The 16,238-nt window shown below is 47.5% G+C and overlaps 1 pseudogene; it reads left to right on the top strand.

Annotated features, from left to right (window-relative positions):
* The first annotated feature begins 10,454 nt into the window (after window positions 1–10,454).
* Window positions 10,455–10,689, top strand: LOC139274244 (U2 spliceosomal RNA; annotated as a pseudogene).
* Window positions 10,690–16,238: the final 5,549 nt, after the last annotated feature.

Here is a 16,238-nt window from a genome sequence, read left to right on the forward strand (position 1 = left end):
TACTCTTTGCTTCCTGTCTGACAACCAGTTCTCAATCCACATCAGCACACTACCCCCAATCCCATGTGCTTTAACTTTGCACATTAATCTCTTGTGTGGGACCTTGTCGAAAGCCTTCTGAAAGTCCAAATATACAACATCAACTGGTTCTCCTTTGTCTACTTTACTGGAAACATCCTCAAAAAATTCCAGAAGATTTGTCAAGCATGATTTCCCTTTCACAAATCCATGCTGACTTGGACCTATCATGTCACCATTTTCCAAATGCGCTGCTATGACATCCTTAATAATTGATTCCATCATTTTACCCACTACTGAGGTCAGGCTGACCGGTCTATAATTCCCTGTTTTCTCTCTCCCTCCTTTTTTTAAAAAGTGGGGTTACATTGGCTACCCTCCACTCGATAGGAACTGATCCAGAGTCAATGGAGTGTTGGAAAATGACTGTCAATGCATCCGCTATTTCCAAGGCCACCTCCTTAAGTACTCTGGGATGCAGTCCATCAGGCCCTGGGGATTTCTCGGCCTTCAATCCCATCAATTTCCCCAACACAATTTCCCGACTAATAAAGATTTCCCTCAGTTCCTCCTCCTTATTAGACCCTCTGACCCCTTTTATATCCGGAAGGTTGTTTGTGTCCTCCTTAGTGAATACTGAACCAAAGTACTTGTTCGATTGGTCTGCCATTTCTTTGTTCCCCGTTATGACTTCCCCTGATTCTGACTGCAGGGGACCTACGTTTGTCTTTACTAACCTTTTTCTCTTTACATACCTATAGAAACTTTTGCAATCCGCCTTAATGTTCCCTGCAAGCTTCTTCTCGTACTCCATTTTCCCTGCCCTAATCAAACCCTTTGTCCTCCTCTGCTGAGTTCTAAATTTCTCCCAGTCCCCGGGTTCGCTGCTATTTCTGGCCAATTTGTATGCCACTTCCTTGGCTTTAATACTATCCCTGATTTCCCTTGATAGCCACGGTTGAGCCACCTTCCCTTTTTTTATTTTTACGCCAGACAGGAACGTACAATTGTTGTAATTCATCCATGCGGTCTCTAAATGTCTGCCATTGCCCATCCACAGTCAACCCCTTAAGTATCATTCGCCAATCTATCCTAGTCAATTCACGCCTCATACCTTCAAAGTTACCCTTCTTTAAGTTCTGGACCATGGTCTCTGAATTAACTGTTTCATTCTCCATCCTAATGCAGAATTCCACCATATTATGGTCACTCTTCCCCAAGGGGCCTCGCACAATGAGATTGCTAATTAATCCTCTCTCATTACACAACACCCAGTCTAAGATGGCCTCCCCCCTAGTTGGTTCCTCGACATATTGGTCTAGGAAACCATCCCTGATGCACTCCAGGAAAGCCTCCTCCACCGTATTGCTTCCAGTTTGGCTAGCCCAATCTATGTGCATATTAAAGTCACCCATTATAACTGCTACACCTTTATTGCATGCACCCCTAATTTCCTGTTTGATGCCCTCCCCAACATCACTACTACTGTTTGGAGATCTGTACACAACTCCCACTAACGTTTTTTGCCCTTTGGTGTTCTGCAGCTCTACCCATATAGATTCCACATCATCCAAGCTAATCCTAACTATTGCATTAATCTCCTCTTTAGCCAGCAATGCTACCCCACCTCCTGTTCCTTTTATTCTATCCTTCCTGAATGTTGAATACCCCTGGATGTTGAGTTCCCAGCCCTGATCATCCTGGAGCCACGTCTCCGTAATCCCAATCACATCATATTTGTTAACGTCTATTTGCACAGTTAATTCATCCACCTTATTGCGGATACTCCTTGCATTAAGACACAAAGCCTTCAGGCTTGTTTTTTTAACACCCTTTGTCCTTTTAGAATTTTGCTGTACAGTGGCCCTTTTTGTTCTTTGCCTTAGGCTTTTCTGCCCTCCACTTTTCCTCATCTCCTTTCTGTCTTTTGCTTTTGCCTCCTTTTTGTCTCCCTGCATTGGTTCCCATCCCCCTGCCATATTAGTTTAACTCCTCCCCAACAGCACTAGCAAACACTCCCCCTAGGACATTGGTTCCGGTCCTGCCCAGGTGCAGACCGTCCGGTTTGTACTGGTCCCACCTCCCCCAGAACCGGTTCCAATGCCCCAGGAATTTGAATCTCTCCTTGCTGCACCACTGCTCAAGCCACATATTCATCTGCGCTATCCTGCGATTCCTACTCTGACTAGCACGTGGCACTGGTAGCAATCCCGAGATTACTACTTTTGAGGTCATACTTTTTAATTTAGCTCCTAGCTCCTTAAATTCGTTTCATAGGACCTCATCCCTTTTTTTTTACCTATGTCGTTGGTACCAATGTGCACCACGACAACTGGCTGTTCTCCTTCCCATTTCAGAATGTCCTGCACCCGCTCCAAGACATCCTTGACCCTTGCACCAGGGAGGCAACATACCATCCTGGAGTCTCGGTTGCGGCCGCAGAAACATCTATCTATTCCCCTCACCATTGAATCCCCTATCACTATCGTGCTCCCACTCTTTTTCCTGCCTTCCTGTGCAGCAGAGCCAGCCACGGTGCCATGAACTTGGCTGCTGCTGCCCTCCCCTGATGAGTCATCCCCCCCAACAGTACTCAAAGCGGTGTATCTGTTTTGCAGGGGGATGACCACAGGGGACCCCTGCACTACCTTCCTTGCACTACTCTTCCTGCTGGTCTTCCATTCCCTATCTGGCTGTTGACCCTTCTCCTGCGGTAAGACCAACTCACTACACGTGATACTCACGTCATTCTCAGCATCGTGGATGCTCCAGAGTGAATCCACCCTCAGCTCCAATTCCGCAACGCGGACTGTCAGGAGCTCGAGGCGGATACACTTCCTGCACACGTAGTCGCCAGGGACACCGGAAGTGTCCCTGAGTTCCCACATGGTACAGGATTTACTTCAGTTCCTCTTTCTTGCTAGACCCTCGGTCCCCCAGTATTTCCGAAAGGTTATTTGTGTCTTCCTCAGTGAAGACAGAACCGAAGTATTTGGTCAATTGTTCTGCCATTTCTTTGTTCCCCATTATAAATTCACCTGATTCTGACTGCAAGGGACTTACATTTGTCTTCATTAATCTTTTTCTCTTCACATATCTATAGAAGCTTTTTCAGTCACTTTTTATGTTCCCAGCAAGCTTACTCTCATACTCTATTTTCCCCCTCCTAATTAAACCCTTTGTCCTTCTCTGCTGAATTCTAAATTTCTCCCAGTCCTTAGGTTTGCTGCTTTTTCTGGCCAATTTATATGCCTCTTCCTTGGTTTTAAAACTATCCCTAATTTCCCTTGTTAGCCACGGTTGAGCCACCTTCCCCATTTTATATTTATGCTAGACAGGGATGTACAATTGTTGAAGGTCATCCATGTGATCTTTAAGTGTCTGCCATTGCCTATCCACCGTCAACCCTTTAAGTATCATTTGCCAGTCTATCCTAGCCAATTCACGTGTCATACCATCGAAGTTACCTTTCTTTCAGTTCAGGACCCTAGTCTCTGAGTTAACTGTGACAAGGACACTGTTTGTATCATGGTTTCCTCTCTCCAGATACTTTACTTTATTATAAACATTTCCATTCATTACAACTTTATTTTATATTCTCTGTCTCAGTCGTCCATATCATAACTAATATTTTTCTGGTATTATTATTCACAAAGCAAAATACTTCATTGAGCCAGTATAAATCTGATATTTCCTTCATCTGGAATACAAGGAAAAGTGCAAGCAGCTCCTTCTCACAGTGAGTGCATTATCACTCACAGAGCGCAGAGACACAGAACTGGCCTCAATCCTATTATCACAGACAGCAGAAGCTGTCACTCCAACAGTGATCCGAAGTGGCTGAGTTACATTGTGAATCTTACGGCCACACAGAGCGGTAGGATCCGATGCTGTTTCACCATTGAAACAGATCAGATTCATATACGAGATACTGAAATATACAGAATAAAACCCACACTTGCACACCAGAAGCTGATAGGTATAGATTAAAACCCACACTCATAGACCAGAAACTGTCAGGTACAGATTAAACCACACACCTTTTAGCAGAAACTGATGGTTACATATTAAACCCACACTCATACCAGAAACTGACAGCTATGGGATAAAACCAACACTCCAATACCAGAAACTAACAGGTACAGATTAATCCCACATTTTTTTTTTACCAGAAACTGACAGATACAGAATAAAACCCACACTCATATACAGAAATGACAGTTACAGATTAAACCCACACTCGTATACCAGAAACTGACAGGTACAGGTTAGACCCACACTCATATACCAGAAACTGACAGGTACAGATTAAACACACACTCATATACCAGAAACTGACAGGTACAGATTAAACACACACTCATTTACCAAAAACTGACAGGTACAATTTAAACACACACTCATATACCAGAAACTAACAGGTACAGATTAAACGCACACTCATATACCAGAAACTGACAGGTACAGAATATCATGCACACTCACATACCAGAAACTGACAGATATAGATTAAACACACACTCACATCCCAGAGATGGGCAGGTAATAAAATACACACTCATATACCAGAAACTGACAGGTACAGAATAAAATACACACTCGCATACCAGAAACTGGTAGGTACAGATTAAACCCCACACTCCCATACCAGAGATTGAAATGTATAGAATAAAATGCACACTCACATATCATAAACTGACAGTTACAGAAAAAAAGAACACACTCACATACCAGAGACTGACAGGTACAGAATAAAATACACATTAATATATCAGAAACTGACAGGTACAGAACAAACACGCACTCATATACCAGAAACTGACGGGTACAGAATAGTAACCCACACTCATATAGCAGATACTGACAGGTACAGATTACACCCTACACTCATATACCAGAAACTGACAGGTACAGATTAAAATACCCACTCGCATATTAGAATCTGATATGTACAGATTACACCCCACACTCACATACCAGACACTGACAAGTACAGGTTAAAACCTATACTCACACATCAGATACTGACAGGTACAGATTAAACCCACACACATATGGCAGAAACCGACAGTTGCAGAATAGAAACCCACACTCACATACCAGAAACTGACAGTTCCAGATTAACCCCACAGTCATACATCAGAAATTGACAGGTACAGATTAAAGACCACACTCGCATACCAGAAACTGATATGTATAGATTAAATCTCACATTCACATATCAAAAACTGACAGTTAGATATTAAACCCACATTCATATACCAGAACCAAGAGGAACAGAATAAAATCCACACTCACAAAGCAGCTGACAGGTGCAGATTAACCCCACAGCCATACCAGAGACTAACAGGTACAGAATATTTATTCATAGGCAGTCCCTCGGAATCGAAGAAGACTTGCTTCCACTCTAAAAATGTGTCCTTAGGTGACTGAACAATACAATACGAGAACCACAGTCCCTGTCACAGGTGGGACAGATAGTCATTGTGGGAAAGGATGGATGGAACTGGTTTGCCACATGCTCTTTCCGCTGCCTGCGCTTGATTTCTGCATGCTCTCGGCGATGAGACTCGAGGTGCTCCACTTAGGGCTGTCTTTGGCCAGGGACTCCCAGGTGTCAGTGGGGATGTTGCACTTTATCAGGGAGGCTTTGAGGGTGTCCTTGTAACGTTCCCTTTGTCCGCCTTTGGCTCGTTTGCCATGAAGACGTTCTGAGTAGAGCGCTTGCTTTGGGAATCTTGTATCTGGCATGCGAACAATGTGGCCTGCCCAGCGGAGCTGGTAAAGTGTGGTCAGTGCTTCAATGCTGGGGATATTGGCCCGGTCAAGGACATTAACGTTGGTGAGTCTGTCCTCCCAGGGGACCTGCAGGATCTTGTGGAGACATAGTTGGTGATATTTCTCCAGCGACTTGAGGTGTCTACTGTACATGGTCCATGTCTCTGAGCCATACAGGAGGGCGGGTATTACTACAGCCCTGTAGACCATGAGCTTTGTGGCAGATTTGAGGGCCTGGTCTTTGACCACTCTTCTTCAGACAGCCGAAGGCTGCATGGGTGCACTGGAGGCGGTGTTGAATCTCCTCATCAATGTCTACTCTTGTTGATATGAGGCTTCCGAGGTATGGGAAATGGTCCATGTTGTCCAGGGTCACACCGTAGATCTTGATGACTGAGGGGCAGTGATGTGCAGTGGGGACAGGTTGGTGGAGGACCTTTTGTCTTACGGATGTTTAGTGTAAGGCCCATACTTTCGTACTCCTCAGTGAATACGTCGACTATGTCCTGGAGTTCAGCCTCTGTATGTACGCAGCTGCAGGCGTCGTCTGCGTACTGTAGCTTGATGACAGAGGTTGGGGTGATCTTGGATTCGCATGCCAGACACAGAATTCCACAGATTCACAACCCTCTGGGAGAAGGAATTTCTTCTCCCAGAGGGTTGTGAATCTGTGGAATTCTTTGCCCAACGAAGCAGTTGAGGCTAGCTCATTGAATGTATTCAAATCACAGATAGATAGATAGATTTTTAAACAATAAGGGAATTAAGGGTTACGGGAAGCGGGCGGGTAAGTGGAGCTGAGTCCACGGCCAGATCAGCCATGATCTTGTTGAATGGCGGAGCAGGCTCGAAGGGCTAGATGGCCGACTCCTGTTCCTAATTCTTATGTTGGACCTGACCTGGAGTCGACGAAGGTTGAACAGGTTCCCACTGGTTCTGTAGTTTAGTTCCACTCTAGTGGTAAGCTTGTTGACTGTGAGGTGGAGCATGGCAGCGAGAAAGATTGAGAAGAGGGTTGGGGTGAAGTCCCAGCCCTGTTTGACCCCAGTTTGGACATGGATTGGCTCTGTGATGGATCTGTTGGTAAGGATCACGGCCTGCATCTCGCCGTGGAGCAGACAGAGGATGGTGACTAACTTTTGGGGGCATCCGAAACAAAGGAGGACGCTCCATAGACCCTCGTGGACCCTCGTGGTTGATATTGTCAAAGGCCTTTGTAAGGTCGAAGAAGGCCATGTACAAGGTACAGAATAAACACCACACTCACATATTAGAGAGTGACAGGTACCGATTAAAACCCACAATCACATAACCGAAACTGAGAGGTACAGAATAACCCCCACAATCATATACCAGTAACTGACGGGTACAGATTAAACGCCACACTCATATACCAGAGATAGATAGGTACAGAATTAAATACACACTCACATACCAGAATCTGACACCATCAGTTCCCGGGTGATCCAGACCGCCGTGCGCCTGCTGCTGCCCGGGGAGCTGGCCAAGCACGCCGTGTCGGAAGGGACAAAGGCGGTGACCAAGTACACCAGCTCCAAGTAAAACTCCACGCTGTCCTGACAGAACAAACCCCAAACACAACGGCTCTTTTAAGAGCCACCCACAGCCTCTCTGAAAGAGCTGCACAAGCGCATCACCCTTTAGACTCAATTTACTGTAATTATTTCCTGAACATGTGTGTTTGAGAACCTTTGCATTTCCAGCCGTGGATTTAGTTTTGATTTCTCATAAGCAGCTTCACTGTCCGGTTCGACGTTAGGCCGCTGTTGAATTTCCCGCCATTCAAGCTGCAAACACGGTTCCTTGTCGCTCGTTCCCATTTACAGCGCCTGTCGAGGAATTAGGAGCTTGTTTAGGGGATGAGACTCACATTTCAGTCACCTCATTCGCAAGCCCCTTTCGAGTTTATTTTTCAATTCCTGTTGCAGGTCAATCCGTGTATTAACCCGGGACTCCCCGCAGTGTAAAAACCGAGAATGGGAGTTCGTACAGAGACCAGAACGGGAGCAGTGTGAACACTCTGTCCCTCTTCCCTTTTCACAGAAGGACTTCCAGTTCTGGTCTCACTTCCCCCTGTGCGGAGGATCGATCCATGATCTGTGATTCCCAACTTTTACACAGTTTGAGCTGGAATGTGTCCCGTTACAGAGTCAGTGGGGATTGATTGCCGTCCGTTACAGACAGATTGACAGTGAACGCGAATTTAATCCTGATTTTAACAGTCTGGAATTTGTAAGGGAAATATGGAATAAAATAAAAGGAAGTAAAACCTGTTTGTAAACCTTTGGCTAATGGTGAATTTATTAACATAATCCGCACTTAAAACATTTATTGGCGGTGTTTTTGAAATTAAAAATCGTTCGAGGTCTGACTGTTGACAGGAATTTCCGCCCTCGTTTCATTGGTGGTCTCAACAGACAATGGGTAAGGCGAGAGATTAACATTCAGTGGCGATTTGAGTAAAGAATCACCATGACTGGATGAGGAGGCAAAGGATTGGGTAAAGGCAAAGTCAAGCGAATCTCGGGCCTGATCTACGAGAAGACCCGCGTGATACTGAAGGTTTTCCTGGAGAATGTGATCCGCGATGCGGTCACCGACACTGAGCACGCCAAGCGCAAGACGGTCACTGCCATGGATGTGGTCTACGCTCTGAAACAGCAGGGCCGCACTCTCGATGGGTTCGGCGGCTGAACAACGCGACCTTTCCCCCAAGCACAACACAAAGGCTCTTCTCAGAGCCACCCACCGCCTCACAGAGAGAGCAGTGACCCGGGGAACGGAGGCGAGATAGTTGATTTACATTTTGTTCTGCATAGATATGTTTTTTTGCCAAAATCGATATTGTGGTGTTAGGTGTTTTAAATCAGCATATACACGATGGACAGAATGTCCTTTTAGTTTTCGAATCATAGACATTTACGGAGCATTCCAGATGAAGGTAATACTGAAACAACAAATGTAGTTAGAACATAAGAACATAAAAACATAAGAAATAGGAGCAGGTGTAGGCCATACGGCCCCTCGAACCTGCTCTGTCATTTAATACGATCATGGACTACTTCCCTGCCCCATAAACCCTTATTCACTTATCGTTTAAGAAACTGTCTGTTTCTGTCTTAAATTTATTCAATGTTCCAGCTTCCACAGCTCTCTGAGGCAGCGAATTCCACAGATTCACAACCCTCAGAGAAGAAATTTCTCCTCATCTCAGTTTTAAATGGGCGGCCTCTTATTCTAAGATTAAGACCTCTAGTTCTAGTCTCCCCTAGCAGTGGGAACATCCTCTCTCGTTCACCTTGTCAAGCCCCCTCATAATCTTATATGTTTCGATAAGATCACCTCTCAATCTTCTGAATTCCAATGAGTCGAGGCCCAACCTACTCAACCTTTCCCCATAAGTCAACTCCCTCATTCCGGAATCAACCTTGTGAACCTTCTCTGAACTGCCTCCAAAGCAAGTATATCCTTTTGTAAATATGGAAACCAAAATTGCATGCAGTATTCCAGGTGTAGCCTCACCAATACTCTGTACAACTGTAGCAAGATTTCCCTGCTTTTATACTCCATCCCATTTGCAATAAAAGCCAAGATTCCATTGGCCTTCCTGATCACTTGCTGTACCTGCATACTGACCTTTTGTGTTTCATGCACAAGTACCCCCAGATCCCGCTGTACTGCAGCACTTTGCAATCTTTTGCCATTGAAATAATAACTTGCTCTTTGATTTTTTTCTGCCAAAGTGCATGACCTCACACTTTCCAATATTATACTCCATCTGCCAAATTCTTGCTCACTCACTTAGCCTGTCTATGTCCTTTTGCAGAATGTTTGTGTCCTCACACATTGCTTTTCCTCCCATCTATGTATCGTCAGCAAACTTGGCTGTGTTACACTCGGTCCCTTCTTCCAAGTCGTTAATATAGATCATAAATAGATGGGGTCCCAGCACTGATCCCTGTGGCATCCCATTGGGTACTGATTGCCAACGTGAGAATGAACCATTTAGCCCGACTCTCTGGTTTCTGTTCGTTAGCCAATCCTCTATCCATGCTAATATATTACCCCCAACCCCATGAACTTTTATCTTGTGCAGTGAGTAACCTTTTATGTGGCACCTTGAAAATGCCTTCTGGAAGTCCAAATACACTACATCTACTGCTTCCCCTTTATCCACCCTGTTCGTTACATCCTCAAAGAATTGCAGCAAATTTGTCCAACATGACTTCCCCTTCATAAATTCGTGCTGTTACATCCATGTTACAGCAGTGGCAGATAAGAAAGGTGTTGAATTAAACGATGGGAGAAAGGCAGCATCAGGGCGGAAAGACAGTGAGGGCCCCTTGCCCTCAGAGAAGGACTCCCAAGTCCTGATCAGAAGTGACCCTCAGGCAATCTCGGTTACAAACCGGTCAATGTCTCGAACATAGAAAAATCTAGATCGACAAACACAGCAGCGAGTTTGCTGTTCAGATATATATATAGGAAAAAATGTGAATGAAACTTGCTCATAAGTCCGGCCGTCATTAACCATTTTTACCTGAGAGCAGAACAGAAACATAAAGAACAGAGTACAAATCGGGAGGGGATGCAATTGATGACCTCATTTAAGAATTTGAGATTGTGGCGAGCAATAAATCGCTTCTCGGCCTTTTGGCTAAGATCAAGTGTAGTACCGTTTCTGACCAGCCACCATGACCTCATGGTGGTTCCTCCCTGGTCAGGAAGGTACATGCTTGCATTTTTGGAAACAGGAGGTGGGTGGGGAGGGTTGACCCATCCACCTCCACGGAGGTGTGTGGGGGACCTGACCCATCCACCTCCATGGCACGAACCTGGTATTGCAGTACTTCCAGGAACGGTGCAGTGGCTCTAGGCCTTTTGGCTAAGAGCATTGGCGCAGAGTGATCCTTGACAGGTGCAAGGTGACCTCTGGCGTTTGTGATTTGACAAAGAATTGGAACGATTGGCTACGTATTAAAAAAAAAAAAAAAATCTGATTGGATGTTTAAAGAGACCAATCAGAGAGATACAGAACAATGGAAATTGACAACGCAGCCAATGAACCAATCATAGTCATTGCCTTCACCAATTCCTCATTAGCATAGGGCTGTGGGCGGAGTGTGGGGCTGCCTATATAATGCGAGCCTGGAGCAGAATTTGCTTCATATCTATGCCCGACTGAACAAGACAATGCCTGAGGAAAAGAAACCAGCTTCGAAAAAGGGTGCCAAGAAAGTTATCAAGAAAACACCACCAAAGGGCGGTAAGAAGCGCCGAAAGTCGAGGAAGGAGAGTTACTCCATCTACATCTACAAAGTGATGAAGCAGGTTCACCCCGACACCGGGATCTCCTCCAAGGCCATGGGCATTATGAACTCGTTTGTGAACGATATTTTCGAGCGCATCGCGGGTGAGGCTTCCCGCCTAGCCCATTACAACAAGCGCCGCACCATCAGCTCCCGGGAGATCCAGACCGCCGTGCGCCTGCTACTGCCCGGTGAGCTGGCCAAGCACGCCGTGTCGGAAGGGACAAAGGCGGTGACCAAATACACCAGCTCCAAGTAAAACTCCACGCTGTCCTGACAGAACAAACCCCAAACACAACGGCTCTTTTAAGAGCCACCCACAACATCATTAAAAGAGCTGCACAAATACATCTCCCTTTAGACTGAATTTACTATAATTATTTCCCGAACAACTGTGTATGAGAACCTTTACAGTTCCAGCTGTAGATTTAGTTTTGAATTCTCATAAGCAGCTTCACTGAGTGGTTCGACCTTGGTGTCGCTGGAATTTCCTGCAGAGTCAACTACAAACACGTCCCTGGTCGCTTTCACTTTGTTCTCAGACCCGTTCATTAACAGCGCCTGCCGACGAATTTATTTTGGGGGGCGAGGAAACTCCGATTTCAGTCACATTTTCACTCAAGCCCTTTTCACGTTTTGTTTTATTCCATTGCGCTCAGTCTGTTTATTAACCCGAGACTCCCCGCAGTGTAACAACCCAGAATGGGAGTTCTTAGAGACTAGAACAGGGGCAGTTTGAACACTCGGTCCCACTTTTTTCACAGAAGGACTCTCCGTTCTGGTCTCACCCCCACAGCAGCTCCTGTGAAAACAAGTTCACTTTTACAAAGCTGGAGCTGGAATGTGTCCCGTTACAGAATCAGTGGGGACTGAGTCCCGCCCGTTACAGACAGTTTGAAGCTGAAGCCGAATTTAATCTTGATTGTAACAGGCTGGAATTTGCAAGGCAAACATGGAATAAGACAAAAGGAAACAAATTATTTAGAAATATATGGCTAACTGTGAAGTTACTAACATAATCCGCAATTTTAACAATTATTGGCGGGATTTTTGAATTTTAAAAATCGTTAGATTCTGATTGTTGGAAACCAGTAATTTCCGCCCTCCTTTCTTTGGTGGACTAAACAGGCTGTGATTGGTCATCGGAAACGGCCAATGAAATCCACCACAGAGTGACCAATCACAAGTTGGCTCCCTGCATCCCTCCAGAAGGTATAAGAAGGGCAGATATGGGAGGAGTTTCTCATTCCTTGTCTGAACCTGCGGATTGTGGAAATGTCTGGAAGAGGAAAAACCGGCGGTAAAGCTCGGGCCAAGGCCAAGTCTCGCTCCTCCCGGGCTGGACTGCAGTTCCCTGTGGGCCGTGTTCACAGGCTCCTGCGAAAGGGGAACTACGCTGAGCGTGTGGGTGCCGGAGCCCCGGTCTACATGGCTGCTGTGCTCGAGTATCTGACCGCTGAAATCCTGGAGCTGGCCGGCAACGCGGCCCGCGACAACAAGAAGACCCGCATCATCCCCAGACACCTGCAGCTGGCCATCCGCAACGACGAGGAGCTCAACAAGCTGCTGGGAAAGGTGACCATCGCTCAGGGTGGAGTGCTGCCTAGTATCCAGGCTGTGCTGCTGCCCAAGAAAACCACCACTTCGTCCAAGAGCAAGTAAAGCGGATAAGATTTAATCTAATAACCCAAAGGCTTTTTTCAGAGCCACTCACAGTATCTGAAAGGGCTGCTTACTGTATTATTGGAGACCTTCAGTTCAGGTACCGATAAATTGGTCTGTTTCAGACCTGTATGCGGGAGTTTTCAGTTCCTGGTATCTGTATTACGGTTCTCTGCTCACCCAAACTGTTCGAGTTAGCAGCTAATAATTAAACTACAGTTGTCAGAGCCTCAAAACTTGTATAAATACTGCAACCGGTTCCTTAAATATTCTTTAGTCTATCAATGAAAGCTGTATGAAGAGAGTCGGCTGTTATTAAAAGGGCCTAGTTTAATTATGGTCTGGTTTGAGAGTTTGAATGCTGGTTCTGTTCCTGGGAGCTCCGGCCGTTCCCGGGCTGTGTATTTCTCTTCCTTAGCCGGCCAGTTTAGACCTACACTGAGCAGCCAAGCGCAAGACGGTCACTGCCATGGATGTGGTGTACACTCTGAAACGGCAGGGCCGCACTTTCTATGGATTCAACGCGACCCTCTCCCCCAAGCACAAAGCAAAGGCTCGTCTCAGTGCCAACCACCGCCTCACAGGGAGTGGGGGAGGGGAGGAGGGGCGGGGAGCTGGAGGGAGATATCGTTGATTTATATTTTGTTCTGTATAGATAGATATTTTCGCCAAGGTCTATATGTTTGAAATCAGCATATGCACGATGGATGGTATATCCTTTTAGTTTCAGAATTATAGACATTTATCATCGAAGCTTCCAGGACGGAAGGATGCCACTTCGGCCCATCGTGTCCGTGCCAGCCAACAAAAGGTTATCCAGCCTAATCCCACTTTCCAGCTCTAGGTCCGTAACCCTGCAGGTTATGGCACTTCAAGTGCACATCCAAGTAGTTTTAAATGTGGTGAGGGTTTCTGCCTCGACCACCCATTCAGGCAGTGAGTTCCAGATCCCCACCCTCTGCGTGAAGAAATTTCCCCTCTAAACCTTCTGCCAATTAATTTAAATTTCTGTCCCCTGTGCTAAGGGAAATAGGCCCTTTACAGCACAACTCTTTTGGGGAAAACATCATAAATTAATCCAAGTGCCCCCAGATCTGGGGTAGACTCCAAACACTTTTCTGTGCCCTTTTTCTTTTGGTTATTTTTGTGGGGTTTTTTTGGGGCAGAAAAACCATAATTTACAAGTGTCCCCTATAAAAGGGAAGGGGGACACTAAAACCCAGCAATTAAAACAAATCAAACTTCAAAACATATAAAATCATATTAAAATTTGGTGCCGGGGGTGACAATGCACTCCAGTCCCTCCGGCACCTACCTCTCGCAGAAGGCCGCGAGCGTACCGGTGGACACCGCGTGCTCCATCTCTAGGGACACCCTGGCCCGGATGTAAGCACGGAAGAAAGGCAGGCAGTCAGGCTGAACGACCCCCTCGACCGCCCGCTGCCTGGACCGGCTGATGGCACCCTTGACCGTGCCCAGGAGCAGTCCTACAAGAAGGCCTTCGGACCTACCCGCTCCCCTCCGCACAGGGTGCCCAAAGATCAGGAATGTGGGACTGAAGTGCAGCCAGAAATTGAGGAGCAGCCCCTTTAAATAATGGAACAGGGGGTGCAACCTTGTGCATTCACTAAAAACGTGGAACACGGACTCTTCCAGACCGCAGAAATTGCAGGCGGCCTGGGAGCCCGTGAACGAACTTAAACATTTATTGCATGGGACTGCTCCGTGTACCACCTTCCAGGCCAAGTCCCCGATAAATAATGGGAGGACTCCCGCATAGAGTGCATTCCATCGGGGACCCCTGCCTCCTCCAGATGGCAAGATGGTACGCCATGGCGTGTCCGGATGGCAGACGAGGATGGCAAAGTTGAGAGTGTGCAGGAGCAGCCTGTACAGGAAACCCCTCCATGCAGAACTGAAAGGCACGGAGGGGATTTCCCCGAGGTGGCTCAAGTTGTGAGGCGCCGGCTCCCAAGGGAGGTTCCGCGGTTTGGCACCGATGAGGAATTCTGTCCGGACGGGGGGCAGTTCGGACGGGATCTCCTCACGTGCTTGAGCCTCCTCGACACACCTAATGGAGTCAGGGCCCAGAGCTGTTTTTAGCGACTCAATGGTATTGGCCATGCGGCGGACTTCGGCCGAATTTAGGTGCCAAGCCAGCATGTCTGGCGTCATCCAGCCTGCGCCTCCATCATTGAGCAGGTCCCTGACCCTGGTCACCTCGCCAGCCGCAGCCCTCTTGTTCGACTGCCACCTGAAACCTCGGTCGTGGAGGTACGGATTCCCGAGCAGCGGCTCCTGCAGGACAGCTGCCACTCCAGCCGGTGGAGAGCTGCGCTTGGTGGAGACTTTGTCCAGACCCTGATGAGTTCCTGGTAAAAGACAGGCAGCCCCTCGACGGTGGTCCTGATGCCCCCCAAGCTCACAAACAGGAGCTGCATGTCGTAGTTGAGGCTGTGCTGCTGGCGGAAGAAATGCGTCACCAGTGCACGCCACCTAGGAGGGGGCTCAACGTAAAGGTATCTCTGCAGGGTCTGAAGACGGAAAGTCGCTAGCTGGGTGCTGACGCACACCAACAACTGACCGCCCTCCCTAAGCGGGAGACTCAAGACCGCCGCAGAGACCCAGTGCTTCCTGTTGTTCCAGAAGAAGTCCACCAGCTTCTTCTGTATCTTGGCGACAAACGCAGGGGGAAGGGGTCAAAGTGACCAGCCGGTACCACAGCATAGCGGCCACCAGCTGGCACTCGACCCCTGTAGGACAGCACTTCGAGCAGTCCTGTCCAGCGCCCGAGGCGAACGGCGACCTTGGCCTCCAGCTCTTGCCAGTTCGCCGGTCAGGCTTCCTCGTCAGGGCTCAGGTAGACTTCCAGATAGAGGAGATGGGTCGTGCTCCAGGCAAAAGGCCTGAGCTCCTCTGGCAGGGAGTCCACTCACCACTGACCCACCAGGAGTCCGGAACATTTCTCCCAGTTGATACTGGCGAAGGATGCGGCTGAGTAAATCTGCTGGCACTCACGCATCCTCCGCAGGTCAGTGGGATCCTCTACCGTGAGGAGCACATCATCGGCGTAAGCTGAGAGGACGACCTCCATGCCCAGCCCTTGCAGAGCCAGTCCTGTCAACCTCGTCCGCAGGAGGCACAGAAAAGGCTCCACGCAGATGGCATATAACTGGCTGGACATGGGGCATCCCTGGCGCACCCCACTCCTAAAGCGAAGGGGCACCATCAAGGACCCATTAACCTTAATCAGACACTCCGCGGTGGCATACAAAAGTCGGATCCGGGTGACGAAATGCGTCCCGAACCCGAAAGCGCGCAGAGTTCCGAACAGATAGTCGTGATCCACCCTGTCGAACGCCTTCTCTTGGTCGAGGGATAGGAAGGTGACCGACAGACCAGCCTCCTGGGAATGATGGATGAGGTCCCGAACCAGATGGATGTTATCGT

This window comes from Pristiophorus japonicus, chromosome 9, assembly GCF_044704955.1.
Source record: "Pristiophorus japonicus isolate sPriJap1 chromosome 9, sPriJap1.hap1, whole genome shotgun sequence".
Taxonomy (NCBI): Eukaryota; Metazoa; Chordata; class Chondrichthyes; family Pristiophoridae; genus Pristiophorus; species Pristiophorus japonicus.